The sequence below is a fragment of the Salmo trutta genome, chromosome 4 (assembly GCF_901001165.1).
Source record: "Salmo trutta chromosome 4, fSalTru1.1, whole genome shotgun sequence".
Classification (NCBI taxonomy): Eukaryota; Metazoa; Chordata; class Actinopteri; order Salmoniformes; family Salmonidae; genus Salmo; species Salmo trutta.
This window is the reverse complement of record NC_042960.1, coordinates 18,230,007-18,249,476: the sequence shown is the minus strand read 5'-3', so window position 1 is coordinate 18,249,476 and position 19,470 is coordinate 18,230,007. Positions and strand designations below refer to the sequence as shown.

The window sequence follows — 19,470 nt, the reverse complement described above, 5'->3', positions numbered from 1 at the left end:
ACCTTTAACCTCAACTTAGTTTTAACTGAACAGAAAGTGAAATGAACAGAACAGATAATGACAGCTGTTGTTCTGTGGTCAGAGGCAACAGGACAGCTTCCAACTGTGACCTGTTATCAAAGTGTCCCTCTGTTAGTTCTCAGGGGAGCATAATCTTCCATAGCTCATTGGTAGAGCATAGCCCTTGCAACCCCAGGATAGTGGGTTTGATTCCTGAGACCACCTGTACGTAAAATGTATGCACACATGACTGTAAGTCACTTTGGATGAAAGTCTCTGTTAAATTACATAACGATTCTACAATGTATACTGAAGAGACTTTCTAGCTGCATGCTGACATTTTAACATTATATGGCCTCTCCTCTCACTTTTACAGGACAGAGATAGAGAAAGAGAGGAGAGACAGACACAATGAGAGAGAGTGAGAGAGAGAGAGAGAGAGCGAGAGACACTTGAGATGGAGACACGAGAGAGAGTCAGATATAAAATAATGTATTAACCATTGGAAAACATTTTAACGTGCTTGAATGGTGTGGTAATTATGATTTGCCAGGATTAGACGCAGCTGGGAAGTGTGGTTGCCATGCATAGACAGAAGGGTAAGAGAGATGGGGTCTTAGTGTTTGAGATGTGTTCATGAAGTACACGACCACAAGCTCATCAATAGCATCTTAATTGGATTAAATGCTCATAAGATCATTTTAATATACAATGGGTATGATAAATGATGTTTATTTCTCTTTATGGAGACGTGTAGTTAAGGTCTCTGTCTCTAAGTTAGACAGGATGTGGTGGGGCTGCAGAGAAACACAGATGATAGAAAACGAGGGCAGGGAGAAATACACCATCTCTGACTGATATCATCAACCACACGGCCAAGGTGACAAGCAGCAAAAACCTGTTCAAACTAGATTCATTAAAAGTGGTAAAATGTGGGATTCAGAGTAGGGCTAATGCCAAATAAAGTAGTGTTAATTGTATAGAATCTGACCTTTTGAGAATATGGTAAGTGCTTTATTTATCTCTTCCCCATGGTGGAGTCTTAGCAGAGATAAGGGATGGCTGCTGTGTGAAACTGTAAAAGTAGAAAGTCTCAAAACAGCATGGTTGTGGAATGAAACCATGGAAAGTAGTGCACCTAGTCAAAAATCTAATCTAATCAAATATTATTGGTAGCATAACACATATTTTGCAGATGTTATCGCAGGTGCAGTGAAAGGCTTATGTTTCCAGTTCCAACAGAGCTATACTGTAATATTGGGGCGTCAGGTAGCCTGGTGGTTTGGAGCATTGGGCCAGTAAGCGAAAAGTAAAAATATAGCAAGGCAATTAACCCTAATTGCTCCAGAGTCACTGTCAATATTGGCTGAACCCTGGCGGTAACCCCACTCGATGAGGGTGTCTCAGGGGGAGGAGATCCTTGATAATCTTCTTGGCGTTCCTGTGATACCAGGTGCTGAGGATTTCCTTGAGGGCAGGCAGTAAGCTGAGATCTGGTGTTTGGAGGGTGTGTCAATGTTTAATTGTAAATTGCTTTAAAGTGTTTTAATACATAGAAATTAAGTGCTCTGAAACACTCAACCTAAATATTGGTGTTTTTATACTGAAACTTTTGGGGGTTTCAGTATATGTAAAATGCAGCATCAAAAGACAAAAACAATTTTTCATACAATCAATGGTTTAGACATGCAAATGGTTTATAGCCTAAAAATGTATTGATAAAAGGCCCTAATGACAATATTTTCTGTGGAATTCCACCTTTAGTTTTTCAATGCTTTATTTAGACATATTGAAAACAGGAGGGACAGTAAGACGGTACATTTTGTTGGAACCAACCACATAGCCACACTGTTAGAAATAGTTCTGGGGTAAATAGAATTTTACTCAAAAAAACAAACAACATATACTTAATAAAAATGTAGGCAAGTCATGCAGAGCCTTTGGTCTAGCGGACAGCGGTAACGCATCCAGCTTAGACCCTTCACCCTGTCTCCACTGAAGTCCAAGGTTAAAATCGCTGCGCCGTCCCTTCAATCTGTTTCTCCCACCTATCTGTATGCCCTCTGTCATTTCATAACTGTCTAAATAATGTGTAAAAATATATGTATATATATAAAAAATGTATGCAAGTCATTTAAATAATGTGTTCATTTAATTTTACCAAAATAATGTAACAATAAATCCAACTTAATGTGTTGTAAGACTATTTCATAAAAATAACAAAAGAGAGAGAAAATGTAATTATTGAACTCAGAAGTATTTGGTTTTAATCACCTTGCATTTCTTATCTTGTTTTAGGGGATTGTGGGTAATAAAAAAAATACTGACTTTATGATTCTTTCACACAATGTATGCATCATCCAAAGTGATACGCTACTATGCAAAGTCTTCCCAGAGCCACCAGTCATAAGCTTTATCCCTATCTCATCCTACTCCAGACCAACGGTTTGAGAGGACATAACACTACCCCTCAACACCCCCTGCAGCTGTTCTGCAGTTAATCCTTGCAATTCCAAATACTTCTCTTCTGCTGCCTCCACAACCTCTATTTTCTGTGACTTTCGATCCATTTCTGCAGTATAATTGACAACCATGGCTATAAATGCTAAAAAGCCCACCTCAATGAAGCACATTCTTCCCATCACTCTCTCTTGGTCTCTGCCTACTCACAGGAATCCTCTCAGGATCCCTCACCCTGTAACTATCTTCCACTACCACTCACTTCACTGCTTTGCCATAATACATTTTGTGTACTATTCTAACCCTGGCAACCTCAATCTCCCTTTCTCTCACTGGACACCTCCTATCTCCAGCCCCCACAACTAACACATACAACTTTCTCCACCGATACCACACATTCCTTCACATTGACAATCCTGGATGTGTGAATAGGTACTGTCCTCATTTAACATTAATTTGCCTGACAGTTTTGATATCTGTTCATCATGACCCATTACACCATTACAAGGACTCTTCATATAATTGATTAAAATGCCTTCATTTGTCATTTGTATGGCATGCTCAATGGAAACAAAGATTAAAAACTGATGCATTTCGGCTGCATGGCCTTCATCAGGGAGTACAAAGATATAATATCCTCTTTTGAACAACATTTTCCAATCAACCCTGATTTGAAGAGGGAGTGGTTACAGAATTCATTGGACAACATCTAGTAAACAATACTATAAATATTAAAAGTTGAAATGCTGTAGACATGTTATCAAAATGCAAATCAAGGCTAGAAGCATTAAACCCTCCATTTCCTGGTTCCTTATGTTGTAATTTTAGTTTGTGACAAAAATAACGAAGTATAATGTAGAGAAACATTGTACCATCTAAACCACTGTGGAATATCTTTTCCATAAGCAAAAGTATTGTATTTTCAGCTGGTGTACAAAACCGAAAGTAAAATTTCTAATTGAAACTTAAACACGAGAAGCATAGAAATAGTGCACATAGAACAGATACCGCTTCTTAGACTTGCTTTCATTGAGAATGACAGATCTATAACTCAAATTTCTATGTGAATTTGGTGAAGTCACCCAAAAACGTACATATTGCAGCTTTAACTGCAAAGTAGGCTTACCTGGCAGAAGTACAGTATATCATGAGTACATGTATTTGTATCTATTATTTGTTATTGGCAAACTTTGGCATGAAATGATCAGCAGCAGTACAGAACCATTGTTAGACTGGCACATAACACACACATTCCTCACTGGCTCGACAAGATGCACAATTAAAGGGAAAGATTCACAATCATAGGGGAATTACACAAAACAATCAGCTCAATTCAAAATTTAATTGAGAATGCCTCAAATTGCAATTCAATTCTCAAATTTGAATTAAATTCAAAGTACTGTCGTAAAATTGAAACAGAATGTAATTACAGGAAATAGATTTGAATTCAGTGAAATTCTATTAAATGAAAATGCCTCTTCCATATTAGATGTAGTAGTCTATACAAATATACTTGTGCATAAAACATGTCGTTATATACATGCATACAAAATATTGTTGAAAATAATTGATTTTCAGGACAAACTCTTAAAATGAATGGCCTTCAAAAAGAAGACAAACAATTTTGGTGGAAATATAATTGGCTATAGACCCCTTTCTGTGTTTGCAAACATTGCTAACTAACGAGGGCAAAGCACACAAGTTGGTGGCAGAACAAGGGGGAGTTCTTATAGAACACCAGCAAGAAAAGGCTTTATTTACATGTTGCTTATGAGTGCATTTCACACTACTTTTGGATTATAATAGGATTTTAATGCTGGTATGAATGTCCTGCTTAATATAATGTTTTTGTTTGTATATACACTACCGTTCAAAAGTTTAGGGTCCCTTAGAAATGTCTTTGTTTTGAAAGAAAAGCAATTTTTTGTCCATTTAAAATAACATAAAATTGATCAGAAATACAGTGTAGACATTGTTAATGTTGTAAATGACTATCAGCATCTGTGGGTTCGATTACAGGCTCAAAATGGCCAGAAGCAAATAACTTTCTTCTGGAGCTCGTCAGTCTATTCTTGTTCTGAGAAATTAAGGCTATTCCATGCGAGAAATTGCCAAGCGACTGCAGATCTAGTACAATGCTGGGTACTACTCCCATCACAGAACAGCGCAAACAGTGCAAACTGGCACTAACCAGACTAGAAAGAGGAGTGGGAGGCCCCGTGCACAGCTGAGCAAGAGGACAAGTACATTAGAGTGTCTAGTTTGAGAAACAGACACTTCACAAGTCCTCAACTGCTGCTTCATTAAAAGTACACACAAAACACTTATCTCAAGGTCAACAGTGAAGAGGCGACTCCGGGATGCTGACCATCTAGGCAGACTGTGTCATGCTCAGCGGGTTGGAGGGTTTTTTGAGAGTGAGAGGACAGGACTTTCTCCCCGTCTTTCTCCCCATCTTCTTTGGTTCGGTTTGGGTGTAGCTGGTCTCCTGGGCGGTGGAGATTATTGGGGGTTCAACCTGGTTGATGATAGTGTAGCTGGTCTCCTGGGCGGTGGGGGTTATCGGGGTTTCAACCTGGTTGGGGATCCGGGTGTAGCTGGTCTCCGGCGTGGTAGGGATTATTGGGGCGTCAACCTGGTTGGGGATGGGGGTGTAGCTGGTCTCCTGGGCGGTGGGGGATATCGGGGGTTCAACCTGGTTGAGGATGGGGGTGTAGCTGGTCTCCTGGGCGGTGGGGGATATTGGGGGTTCAACCTGGTTGGGGATCCGGGTGTATCTGACTCAATCATATGGGTCAGATCTGATAATGGACCTCGCCTGGTACTGAAACTAAGCCTGAGGCTTTAACATTACCCCACATGTCACACTGTAACGTAAAAATGTGTCATACTAACGGTTGACTAATATTGTAACATATATATATATTATATATATATATATATATAATAATAATGTATACATAATAATAATATATGATATAGATATATATATGTAACCTAGATATAGGCTACCTGCCATAGCCTCAGGTGCAGAGTGCAATGAGTGTCGTTAGTTGACAGATGAAACAGTACCTAGGCCAGTGGGATTTGGGTACTTATTTTAAGATAAACGTTTTGAATAATCTCCTCCAGGTGGTTTGCATTTTTAAACTACAACCTGGTTTGGTTTTTGAAAACACAAGAAATAGGAAGAAAGCTGAATTAAAAGAGAAAAAGTATACATACATATTACAACCACATTGTTTTATTGCATACTTCACTTACAGGGAAAGAGGATGATCGCATGGGAGGATAGGGTATGTTCCAAGTTACCTTCTTTGTTGAAGTCATGATGCGCATTTGTGTTGTAGGTCAAAATACACAGATTCTGCACAGAATAAGAATATACATTATAACTGCCTGGAAATGTGTTTCTTAGATTCATTTAATTTTATATTCATAAATAAACCGAACAACGCAGAAAGTAACCTCCCCTGCAGCCGATTGTGTTGACGAGCTGGAACGCGCTCCGCATTACATTGGTTTGAAGTTGCCTATGTACAGGACTGATCTTGGGTCAGTTTTCCGTTATTCTCTCGTACGATTTGGAGAGAAAGCAACATCACCCGCATGGGTTTTGATAGGCCAACATATGATTTCTGACTGCAATGAGCGCATCAACACCCAAAAATGTTACGTGAAATCAAGCATAGAAAACAGTATTTGCCATTGATAATGTATTTAAATGTTCCCTGGCAAAGAACCCAAAGACTGCCATTACTTGGAGTAATCTCTGAACGGTTTCAAAATGCCTACCTGTTGAATATCCTCTTGTCTGCGGCAAATAAATGTATCAAAGACCATTGGTTAAATGAGGAAATTCATACTACGGAAGAGTGGTGGTAGATTGAAAGAAACGTATTTAATTGAAAAATCACCAATAAAATAAATCAGAAGACAAATGTAGGCTAAACATTGGACGTAGACTAAACATTAGAACCGCTCCTTAAAAATATTATTGTGTAGACATGACTTATTTTAAAGCAACCAAACATTTGTTTATGTTATTTTTGCATGTATTTCATTATTACTTTATTTACCTTGGTTTCTTAATTCTATAGTTATATTGTTTGTTGTAACAGCCTGTATCTCAGACGACCAGAACCGTAATAATAATCACCGTACTTACTTCACAAACAATAATTATACTAGTGGACTGACTGCACGGACACATAGTTGGCTACTGACTCACTCCGCGGTGGTCGTGAATGGGTATGAGCGCTGGACACGCCGCGACCCAGACCGTACTGTTGTCTATTACACATACAAATGCCTCGTTCAGGTGCTATCAGAGTTCTCCGAAATTCCTGGCTTCGACTGTGAAGTTTCACTTAAATGACCCTCCAAATTGGAATTACAAGTGGGAAATGAGAAAATGATGTTCTCAATCTTATTGGTTTAAGAATTGTTCCGGCTTCAAAAGCACTTGAATACAATCATGTCGGAGTTACACATTCCCATTTTCCCATGAAAATGTGAAGCCAGCATAATACAGCATTCAAGTGCTAGTCGGTACTAAGAAACTGATATTCCTGACTTGCTAACTGGTTGAACGCGTTACAGCAGCCTAAGTATATAACATGATTGACATGTCCGTAATTATCATCATGGAAAGTCCTTGGAAGTGCCATAAGTGTGAGTCAACATAATTCATTATTTGACATTAACATGTAATACATGCATTGTGATTTAGGCTCCACAATTTAGGCTCCACAAAATATGAAATGCGTTATGAAGAAAATCGTGTACTGTTGCCTACACGAAAAAATTGCCTTTCTGATTACAAGTGCACCAGTATCCCAAAGTATTAAGCGAAATCAAGCATAGAAAACAGCATTGGCATTAATTAAACAATTTTTCCCACAAATTAATTCGCACATAATTCACAAATTCGGTTCAGTAAGTCTAAAACAGTACATATAGGCATACAACTACACATTTTAAAACAGGGTTAAATAAAGACAACATTTCTGTATATTCATAACGTTGAATTAGCCATAAAGAAGAACAATAGGCTATCGTGTCTATGGTTGTTGCAAAGGCTTGTGTGTAGCCTACTGGTTGAATTTGTGTCTTTTCGCATGAATTAAGTATCACATAAATTCGTGTATTTTCTCACGAATTAGGCCACACAAAACGCACACAAACGCACAAAATTTGCTGAAATGCGTTATTTACATATATGCACCAATTGAATGTGAGCATTGAATGTGAGATTGTGTTTCATCTCGCAACTCGCAACAGGATATTGTGTTGGAATCGCAGTGATGTCACAGAAGCATTTTTTAAACCACAGATCATAGAAACGCGCTGTAGACACTGGTTTGGTACTGGAAATAATGAATATGAGGATGAAAAGTGGTGGAATTGCTCATCAAGGCTATCTTACAAACTAATGTAACAACATTTATTTAACCTTAAAATGAGTAACACATCCATGGCCACATTTTGAGGTTACAATAACTATAAATGTCACGTGTGCATGTTCAGTGTACTGTAGCATGCAAAGGTAGCAGGTCTGTGGAAATCTTCACAATTGTTATAATAAACTGCGCAGAATGGATCACTTGTACTATGTACTTTTAATGTCATCTAAACTGCATTCTAGGTCAATTGCTTGTGCTATTAGATGAAGCACAATGATAATACATTTAGTTGTATAAATATAAAATATCTGACATTCTATTCCCATTTTAACTTTGTTTGGCACGCCTCAGTTCCCCAGAGTTGGTTTTACCTGTCTCATTGAAAAGATTGATGTACATTTCTGTTCTCCCCAGATAACAACATCCCCCCCATCCAGGAGGTAAAGTGAGGTACCCCTTGTCACTGCATACCCACATCCATCCAAAAGGTGCTCCCATGCCTTCCTCTATCCTGGAAAAGTTTACACCTGTCACCTGTTACTGTAAGTCTAACACACTAAAATCCCCTTTAGTATAGTTTCTCCTATCACTATACTCTTCTCTCTGTTGACCCGTATATACACGATAAGCGCTAGTATCTCCCATATCTTCCTTCCCATTATTACAAAGACACAGGGGTAGGGGTTGACTTCGGGCCTTAGGGAGGTCAGTATGGGAATGATGCACAAGCTTCCATTTCCTTACAATTCTATCCACGGGTGCCTTCTGGGATAATTACACTGCACAGAGTGGGTAGTTGTTATCGTGAAGACTGACTCACCTCTCCTGAGGTGAGTTCTAGGCCATAGAGGGATCTGCCAGCTTCCTTCTACCACATTAGGTGAGTTTGCTTCCTTCTTGTGACCACCCCAACATACATGTGCCCCATGATTCCCGGCTAACCTTTTTTAAGAACAGTCCTGTGGTTTCCCTTCTAGTAGTAGGTTGTTTCTCATTACCTCTCTGCGTAAAGTATAAAAAGCCACATTCAAACTCCGTCCTTCTCATAGACTCAACCTGACTCCTGAACAGCTCAGTGGTTTATGTAGGCTTTCTGATTAGCACTCTCAGTAACTCCCGTTACTCCGCAGTTGATAGCTGGACACAGACTTCTGGTCAACAGCCATCATTTTGGCCACTTGGGTAACCACATCTCCTATGAGATGGGTCCCATTGTCTGCAGACAAAACCTCAGGCACTCCGAACCAGAGTATAATTTCCTTAACTAGCAATTTTGCAACTGTTCGTGCAACGCAGTTGGTGGTGGAAAATGTCAATTATCACCAGGCAGTATCTTTCTTTCTTTTCGCTCTATCATGTCTATGAAATCCACAGCTAGGTGGACAAAAGGTCCTCTGTAAACTGGTCATCTCTGTATACAAGTTGCAAGACCCACTGGTTGATGCTTGATGCTATAAAACCCTCTTAGGCCTCCCTCCCCCTGTCTGAGATATCTACTGCAGCCCTCATCCTCCACATACAACACCCATTCTGCCAGTCACATTCTGTTAAAGGTCCCCAAAGTACATACATCCCTGGGTCGCTCTTCACATCCCTGGGTTCCTGGCCTCTTAGTCTGATTTCCAATTTTTCTCACCATTTGTATCCATTTGTTTTTAGTTTGCTGCAGCTAGCGACTGGAACGAGCTGCAACACACACTCGAACTGGACCGTTTTATCTATTCATTCAAAGACTCAATCATGGACACTCTTACTGACAGTTGTGGCTGCTTTGTGTGATACATTGTTGTCTCTACCTTCTTGACCTTTGTGTTGTTGACTGTGCCCAATAATGTTTGTACCATGTTGTGTTCCTACCATGTTGTTGTTGTTGTTATGTTGTGTTGCTACCATGCTATGTTGTCATGTGTTGCTGCCTTGCTATGTTGTTGTCTTAGGTCTCTCTTTATGTTGTGTTGTCTCTCTTGTTGTGATTTGTGTTTTGTCCTATATTTATATAGTATTTTATTTTTAATCCCAGCCCTCGTCCCAGCATGCGGCCTTTTGCCCTTTGGTAGGCCGTCATTGTAAATAAGAATTTGTTCTTAACGGACTTGCCTAGTTAAATAAAGGTTAAATAAATATAAAATAATAATAAAAAAAGAACAATGTGTAAGCATAAGTAGCGTCAACGACGAACAGCCAACAGCACTATAGAGATCACAGTGATGTGTCAGATGCTTTTGGTTGGTGATAAACCTAAGAGCTGCATGACAAACAAGTCAATTGCCTTCAGGGTAGTGGTTGAGGTCTGTATATACATGACATCCCTATAGTCCAAGACAGACAGGAATGTACTCCGTACCAGCTATTTTCTGGCCTCCAAAGAAAAACAACCCTCATGCCGGTAATAAAAACCTATTCTCAACTTGATCTTCTTTACCAGGTTCTCAACATGATTAGTGAAGCTCAGCTTCCCATCCAACCAAACTCCCAGATATTTGTACAGCTTCACTTGCTCTATAGAATTTCCTTTCAAGGTAGTAATGACATGGTTTTCAGAGTGTTTAGTATTGGAAAAGACCATGTATTTTGTTTTAGAGGAATTCAGAAGAAGCTTCAAATCATACTGATTCTGTTGAAGAATGTTTAAAGCTGTTTGAGCTTTTTCAAAAGCCAAATTCAAACTGCTGTCACTTGAATAGAGAACAGTGTCATCCCCATAGAAATGTATTGTACATCAAATCAAATGTATTGGACACATACACATATTTAGCAGATGTTATTGCAGGTGTAGCGACATGCTTGTGTTCCAAGTATCTAACAGTTGTATCTAACAATTCAGAACAATACACACAAATCTAAAAGTAAATGAATGGAATTAAGAAATATATAAATATTGTGACAAGCAATGTCTGAGTGGCATTTACAAAAAATACAGTATATCAAATCAAATAAAATGTATTTATAAAGCCCTTCTTACATCAGCTGATGTCACAAAGTGCTGTACAGAAATCCAGCCTAAAACCCCAAACAGCAAGCAATGCAGGTGTAGAAGCATGGTGGCTAGGAAAAACTCCCTAGAAAGGCCAGAACCGAAGAAGAAACCTAGAGAGGATCCAGGCCATGAGGGGTGGCCAGTCCTCTTCTGGCTGTGCCGGGTGGAGATTATAACAGAACATGGCCAAGATATTCAAATGTTCATAGATGACCAGCAGGGTCAAATAATAATCACAGTGGTTGTCGAGGGTGCAACAGGTCAGCACCTTAGAAGTAAATGTCAGGTGGCTTTTCATAGCCAATCATTCAGAGTATCTCTACTGCTCCTGCTGTCTCTAGAGAGTTGAAAACAGCAGGTCTGGGACAGGTAGCACATCCCGTGAACAGGTCAGGGTTACATAGTCGCAGGCAGTACAGTTGAAACTGGAGCAGCAGCACGGCCAGGAGGACTGGGGATAGCAAGGAGTCATCAAGCCAGGTAGTCCTGAGGCATGGTCCTAGGGCTCAGGTCCTCCGAGAGAGAGAGAGAGAAAGAAAAAAAGAAAGAATTAGAGAGAGCATACTTAAATTCACACAGGTCACCGGATAAGACAGGAGAAATACTCCAGGTATAACAGACTGACCCTAGCCCCCCGACACATAAACTACTGCAGCATAAATACTGGAGGCTGAGACATATATACATAATATATACATATGAAATTGGTAAAACAGTATGTAAACATTATTAAAGTGACTAGTGTTCCATTTAAAGTGACCATCAGCTGTGTCATGACGTTGCCCTCTGGGTTTTCTATGCACCATCCCCCTACCTACCTCCTCCTACCCAGGCTGCTGTGGTCAGAAGGCGGTCGTAATTGCAAAGGGAATGTCCTGCCTCACAGGCCACAGTTTTGAGACAGAATGGTAGGGGGAATGGAATTCTTCCACCTTACCGGATGGGGGAACCGAACGACATTTATGTTCTGGAGAATGTATAAAAGATCGGTGAAGAATCCAGCTACGAACTGGTCCATTTGGTACAATTTTATGAAACTCATGAGAGACAATATTGACATATTACCATAATAATGTTTATATAATAGCCTCAGCTATGGGACTTACATCTAAATGGTTGTATAAAATGTATTAATAAGGATAAAGCTATTTGGAATATGTTGAGATGCTATGTACTGATGTTAATGTGAGAGAATTGTATTTCTGTTCAAAGCTTAACTAAGTCATCGGCACGCCACCAGGGACACAGACAGGACAAGGCGTCATGTGACAGCCTTTTCTATGTTCAGTATATAAACCCCACCCAGGTTTTCCCAGAGTGCTAAGAACCTTGGCGTGATCCTGGACAACACCCTGTCGTTCTCCACTAACATCAAGGCGGTGACCCGATCCTGTAGGTTCATGCTCCACAACATTCGCAGAGTACGACCCTGCCTCCTAATCCAGGCACTTGTCATCTCCCGTCTGGATTACTGCAACTCGCTGTTGGCTGGGCTCCCTGCCTGTGCCATTAAACCCCTACAACTCATCCAGAACGCCGCAGCCCGTCTGGTGTTCAACCTTCCCAAGTTCTCTCACGTCACCCCGCTCCTCCGCTCTCTCCACTGGCTTCCAGTTGAAGCTCGCATCCGCTACAAGACCATGGTGCTTGCCTACGGAGCTGTGAGGGGAACGGCACCTCCATACCTTCAGGCTCTGATCAGGCCCTACACCCAAACAAGGGCACTGCGTTCATCCACCTCTGGCCTGCTGGCCCCCCTACCTCTGAGGAAGCACGGTTCCCGCTCAGCCCAGTCCAAACTGTTCGCTGCTCTGGCACCCCAATGGTGGAACAAGCTCCCTCACGACGCCAGGACAGCGGAGTCAATCACCACCTTCCGGAGACACCTGAAACCCCACCTCTTTAAGGAATACCTGGGATAGGATAAAGTAATCCTTCTAACCCCCCCCCCCTTTAAAAGATTTAGATGCACTATTGTAAAGTGGTTGTTCCACTGGATATCATAAGGCGAATGCACCAATTTGTAAGTTGCTCTGGATAAGAGCGTCTGCTAAATGACTTAAATGTAAATGTAATGTTTCTTTCTTAACCTCTTACATCTACACGTTCCGCTAGCGGAACGTCTGCTCCAATATCCAATGATGGGCGGGGCGCGAAATTCAAACTCCTCTAAATCCGAAAACTTACACTTTTCAAACATATGACTATGTTACAGCTATTTAAAGACAAGACTCTCCTTTATCTAACCAAACTGTCCGATTTCAAAAAGGCTTTACAGCGAAAGCAAAACATTAGATTATGTCAGCAGAGTACCCAGCCAGGAATAATCACACAGCCATTTTTCAAGCTAGCATATCATGTCACATAAACCCAAACCATATCTAAATGCAGCACTAACCTTTGATGATCTTCATCAGATGACACACCTAGGACATTGTGTTATACAATACATGCATGTCTGTTCAATCAAGTTCATATTTATATCAAAAACCAGCTTTTTACATTAGCATGTGACGTTCAGAACTAGCATTCCCACCGAACACTTCCGGTGATTTTACTAAATTACTCACGATAAACGTTCACAAAAAGCATAACAATTATTTTAAGAATTATAGATACAGAACTCCTCTATGCACTCGATATGTCCGATTTTAAAATAGCTTTTCGGATGAAGCACATTTTGCAATAATGTAAGTACATAGCCCGGCGTTACAGGGCTAGCTATTTAGACACCCACCCAGTGTAGCCTTCACCAAAATCACATTTCCTATAAGAAAAATGTTCTTACCTTGCTTGTTCTTCATCAGAATACACTGCCAGGACTTCTACTTCAATAACAAATGTAGGTTTGGTCCCAAATAATCCATCGTTATATCCAAACAGCGACGTTTTGTTCGTGCGTTCTAGACACTATCCCAACGCTAAATCTCGGCCACGAGCATGACGCAAAATATGACAAAAAATTTCGAAATATTCCATTACCGTACTTCGAAGCATGTCAACCGCTGTTTAAAACCAATATTTATGCAATTTATCTCGTAGAGAAGCGATAATATTCCGACCGGGAATCTGCCTGTCTGTAAACTGAGGAAAAAACCAAAAGCCGGGGGCGGGGCGTGTCACGCGCCTAAGGCTTAGTCCATTGACTGACCACTCAGCATTTGCTCTCGTGTGCTTCAGCCAGGGCTTTGAATGACATCATTCCTGTTTTTCCCGGGCTGTGAGACTCCATTGTTGACGTGAGAAGTGTCACGTAAGAGCAGAGATCCTTTGTAAACGACAGAGATAATAAAGAAGGGCAAGAAATGTTCAGACAGGGTACTTCCTGAACAGAAGCATCTCAGGTTTTTGCCTGCCATAGGAGTTCTGTTATACTCACAGACACCATTCAAACAGTTTCAGAAACTTTGGAGTGTTTTCTCTCCAAAGCTAATAATTATATGCATATTCCAGTTTCTGGGCAGGACTAATAATCAGATTAAATCGGGTACGTTTTTTATCCAGCCGTGAAATTACTGCCCCCTAGATGTAACAGGTTAAGACCAGCTTACCTCGAGAAGAGAGGGCCAAGGTTTGACCATGCATTCCTCTACTGAACTTTAACCATAAACTTTTAGACTATCGATACCGACAGAATAATAACAATTCTTTGATATTAATTACTAGTCTGCAGCTAGAAATTCGGTATCATTGAACGCGAAGACCGACGAAACATCCATTCTATAACGACATTAATGAATGTCGCTTTGAAAGATCCACTCTAACCAAGAGAGAGAGAGAGGACGAAACTCTCCAACAAAGATCACGACGACACACTGAGCGTAAATATATATATTGATTGCAATTGTTTCCGAATGAGTGAGTGTTCATGTGCAAAGGATTAGCATATCAATTGTTAATATTTATCAACTCTGTTGTGACTTCTCAGCTGACCCTTATCACCCTTTGTAACAAGCCGCCATGCCGGTTTAGCCCACTAGGGAACATTCCTCTACCATTGCTTTGTAACGATACCTACTGTTTTGTATGCTTTCTGTGAATTACTTAGTTTAGTAAATAAATGATTTTAAGACAATTGATGTATGGATGACTTAGTGAAGACTGGGTTCGTGCAGATAACAACAATGTACGACGTTTGGAATGAGACTGACGCGAGGTAAACTAACACATCATTAATGAGGAGACAAATCGACCAGATATTATGATATCTGGAAAGTTAAATTAGGAAAATTATAACTTTGTAATCTGAATATTTTCTTTGTTGCCCCGACCTCCTAGTTAATTACAGTTACACGATTAATCAGTTTAATCGTGTAATAATAATTACAGAGGGGTTATTTGATAAACATGTCTTCAGTATTAATGATGCCAAAGACATGACAGCTGTATCAATAAGTCTTCCAATGTTGTTGGGTCCACCAACAAAATGAAAAACCCTACTATAGATCAAATTCAAAGTATGGCTAGTATTTAAGATGCATTTAATGGTATCAGACTGTTCTTCTTTAAAAAGGAAATGTCTGTCACATAGAGAAGTTAGATAGCAGAGTGAGAGACAAATGGTTGTGGAAACAGGCAGTGGCCTTCATGTAAAACATCAATGTGGTCAGAACAGTAAATGAGATGGGGAAGATTGTTGAGAATGCTGTGAATGTCTCAATAATGATACTGTTATAGCGTGAGAAGAAAAAACCTGTGGGTTATGAGGGTGTCGCAGTTATCACAGTGTCACAGTTGAGTGTCTGAACGTGGTGAACTGTTCTTGTTCTGGTTAAAAACACTCCCGTAGAACAAGAAAAGAGACTTCTTTAGTGCCATTAGTACATCTGAATTAACTGACAACTGCTAAATGGTTTAACCTGTTACATCTAGGGGGCAGTATTTTCACGGCTGGATAAAAAACGTACCCGATTTAATCTGATTATTAGTCCTGCCCAGAAACTGGAATATGCATATAATTATTAGCTTTGGAGAGAAAACACTCCAAAGTTTCTGAAACTGTTTGAATGGTGTCTGTGAGTATAACAGAACTCCTATGGCAGGCAAAAACCTGAGATGCTTCTGTTCAGGAAGTACCCTGTCTGAACATTTCTTGCCCTTCTTGATTCTCTCTATCGTTTACAAAGGATCTCTGCTCTTACGTGACACTTCTCACGTCAACAATGGAGTCTCACAGCCCGGGAAAAACAGGAATGATGTCATTCAAAGCCCTGGCTGAAGCACACGAGAGCAAAAGCTGAGTGGTCAGTCAATGGACTAAGCCTTAGGCGCGTGACACGCCCCGCCCCCGGCTTTCGGTTTTTTCCTCAGTTTACAGACAGGCAGATTCCCGGTCGGAATATTATCGCTTCTCTACGAGATAAATTGCATAAATATTGGTTTTAAACAGCGGTTGACATGCTTCGAAGTACGGTAATGGAATATTTCGAAATTTTTTGTCATATTTTGCGTCATGCTCGTGGCCGAGATTTAGCGTTGGGATAGTGTCTAGAACGCACGAACAAAACGTCGCTGTTTGGATATAACGATGGATTATTTGGGACCAAACCTACATTTGTTATTGAAGTAGAAGTCCTGGCAGTGTATTCTGATGAAGAACAAGCAAGGTAAGAACATTTTTCTTATAGGAAATGTGATTTTGGTGAAGGCTACACTGGGTGGGTGTCTAAATAGCTAGCCCTGTAACGCCGGGCTATGTACTTACATTATTGCAAAATGTGCTTCATCCGAAAAGCTATTTTAAAATCGGACATATCGAGTGCATAGAGGAGTTCTGTATCTATAATTCTTAAAATAATTGTTATGCTTTTTGTGAACGTTTATCGTGAGTAATTTAGTAAAATCACCGGAAGTGTTCGGTGGGAATGCTAGTTCTGAACGTCACATGCTAATGTAAAAAGCTGGTTTTTGATATAAATATGAACTTGATTGAACAGACATGCATGTATTGTATAACACAATGTCCTAGGTGTGTCATCTGATGAAGATCATCAAAGGTTAGTGCTGCATTTAGATATGGTTTGGGTTTATGTGACATGATATGCTAGCTTGAAAAATGGCTGTGTGATTATTCCTGGCTGGGTACTCTGCTGACATAATCTAATGTTTTGCTTTCGCTGTAAAGCCTTTTTGAAATCGGACAGTTTGGTTAGATAAAGGAGAGTCTTGTCTTTAAATAGCTGTAACATAGTCATATGTTTGAAAAGTGTAAGTTTTCGGATTTAGAGGAGTTTGAATTTCGCGCCCCGCCCATCATTGGATATTGGAGCAGACGTTCCGCTAGCGGAACGTGTACTAGCTAACAAATACCTCTCACAATAGGTTTCTAACCTCAAGGGTCTGTTTAAAGGAGAAATAAATACAATATTTTTCTCTAATTGGTAATATTCTTTTCATAAATGTGTTCTTATAGAGATGTTGTAATGAACTAATATCAAAACTGTTTACTGGCAACATATCCATGTTCCATTCAATGTAGCCTAGTATTTACCAACTATCCTGTATGTGAATGACTGCCTTGGATGTCAGAACGATGGTGGTATTAATTTCAAGATTCAAGATTTTAAAGGTTCAAGATTTACAATATTTACAATAGTTAGAAGTTATACTTACTTACTCAGTCCTCTTATTCCCGTGTGGGACATTAAGCTGCAACAATATTGTACCATTGGAGCATGTCTTTGACCACAGCTTGTGCCGTCTGTCCCATGACAATGAGAGACCCATCTCATCCAGCTCAGCAGCCACCACTGTCCGTCGACATGTCGTTTATGGCCGGTGTATCTTATAAAAGTTATAGTTCACCCTATTTCAGAAATGTGTCCATTGTTGTCTTACCTCGGTCTTGTCCTGATTCCACTGCATCTACTCCACAATCCCTCCATAAGTCCCAAACTACAGGATCTGCTCCAAAATGAATAGGAAAAGAAAATACTATACAATATCCATATACTAACGTCACAAAAGTTGAGAAAACCAATCAGAATGCAGGTGAAACATGTCTGTCCAGCTAACCTTCACAAATGTGTCAGTTCAGGTGTTACAAGAATGTGTTTAACGAGCTGTGAGGAATGTGAAGAATATATGAACGTGTCTGTGACAAAGCTTACCTAGGTAGACATATTTGCTTGATATTATTTAAGAGTAACTGTAATCATTAATAATACATTTCATTTTTAATCTGCTTTCAATTAAAAACAATCTCAAAGTGCTAAAAAGTAAGTATATTGTTACTATTGAGTGTACAGTGTACAGTAACTGATTTTAATTTGCTATTATTAGCTTTAGGTGTTCGGTTAGGTAGTTTAGATTTTACAGGCTCTTATTCAGACGAAGATAAATTGACAAAAAATTTACTTAAGTGTGTTTTGGGGGGCTTAAGTCCATTTTAAATCAACTTATCTCAAGTTTGAATATGGTCCCCATTGCCTACTGAATTTAAAAAGTTTTACCTTTATTTAATTAAATAGGCAAGTCAGTTAGGAACAAATTCTTATTTACAATGACAGCCTAGGAACAGTGGGTTAACTGCCTTGTTCAGGGCAGAATGACGGATATTTACCTTGTCAGCTCGGGGATTTGATCTAGTAACCTTTCCAGTTACTTGCCAAACGCTCTAACCACTAGTCTACCTGCCGCCCAACATACTCTTGTGCAGTTTTCACATTTTGACGCCTTAAATTAAAATATTAAAAATGGATTCAATTGGGATTTTTCTTCACTGATCTACACAACCTACAACACATTTTCAAACTAAAAGAACAATTGTAGAAATGTCACAATTATTTTGGTCCTGTAATGCGTCTGTGTGTAGCTGGTGAGATGAGTCAGGTGCAGGACAGCAGATATGAGGAATGAAATCAATTTTACTCAATAATATCACAATACACGTTGTATAAATACAAGGCCACAAATACGGACCGCACTACAATAAACAATTATTCACAAACAAACATGGGGGAACAGAGGGTTAAATAATGAACAAGTAATTGGGGAATTGAAACCAGGTGTGTAAGACAAAACAAATGGAAAATGAAAAGTGGATCGGCGATGGCTAGATGCAATGGATTTCTTTTAGAGAAGTAGAGGAGTCAGGCGCAGGACACAGGGATCAATGTAAACAAACGTGTTTACTTGAAAAATCAATAAATCTTCTCATAGGAAAATACATATTGCGGAGAAACACCTCCAACCACACAAAACAGGAAACAATCACCGACAAACAGGAAATGCAGAGGTTTAAATAATGAACATAATTAGGGAAAATCAAAAACAGGTGTACACAATAAAGACAAAACCAAACAAACAGTGAAACATCGATCGGTGGCAACTAGTAAGCCGGTGACGTCGACCGCCGAACGCCGCCTGAACAAGGAGAGGGACCGACTTCGGCGAAAGTCGTGACAGGTCCACTAAAATATGGGGGAACTATGTACAAGAAGTGCTGTAATTCCTGAACAGTTCACCCAATGTGGATCAAAATACCTTCAAATTAAAGCTGACTGTCTGCACACACAGACACTAAACACATTACACCCTGTTCAAATCAATCATTATTGTGTCACCTGGTCAAATTGTTCACAAAGCAGGATGGTGAATCCTTCACAAACATACAATATCCTTTAAATA

At 39.8% G+C, this 19,470-nt stretch overlaps 1 protein-coding gene across 1 annotated transcript in view; it reads right to left on the bottom strand.

The window, feature by feature from the left end:
• LOC115191976 (SLAM family member 5-like) overlaps positions 1-19,470 on the bottom strand; it is a 76,759-nt gene that overhangs the window by 19,055 nt on the left and 38,234 nt on the right. The window lies entirely within an intron of this gene.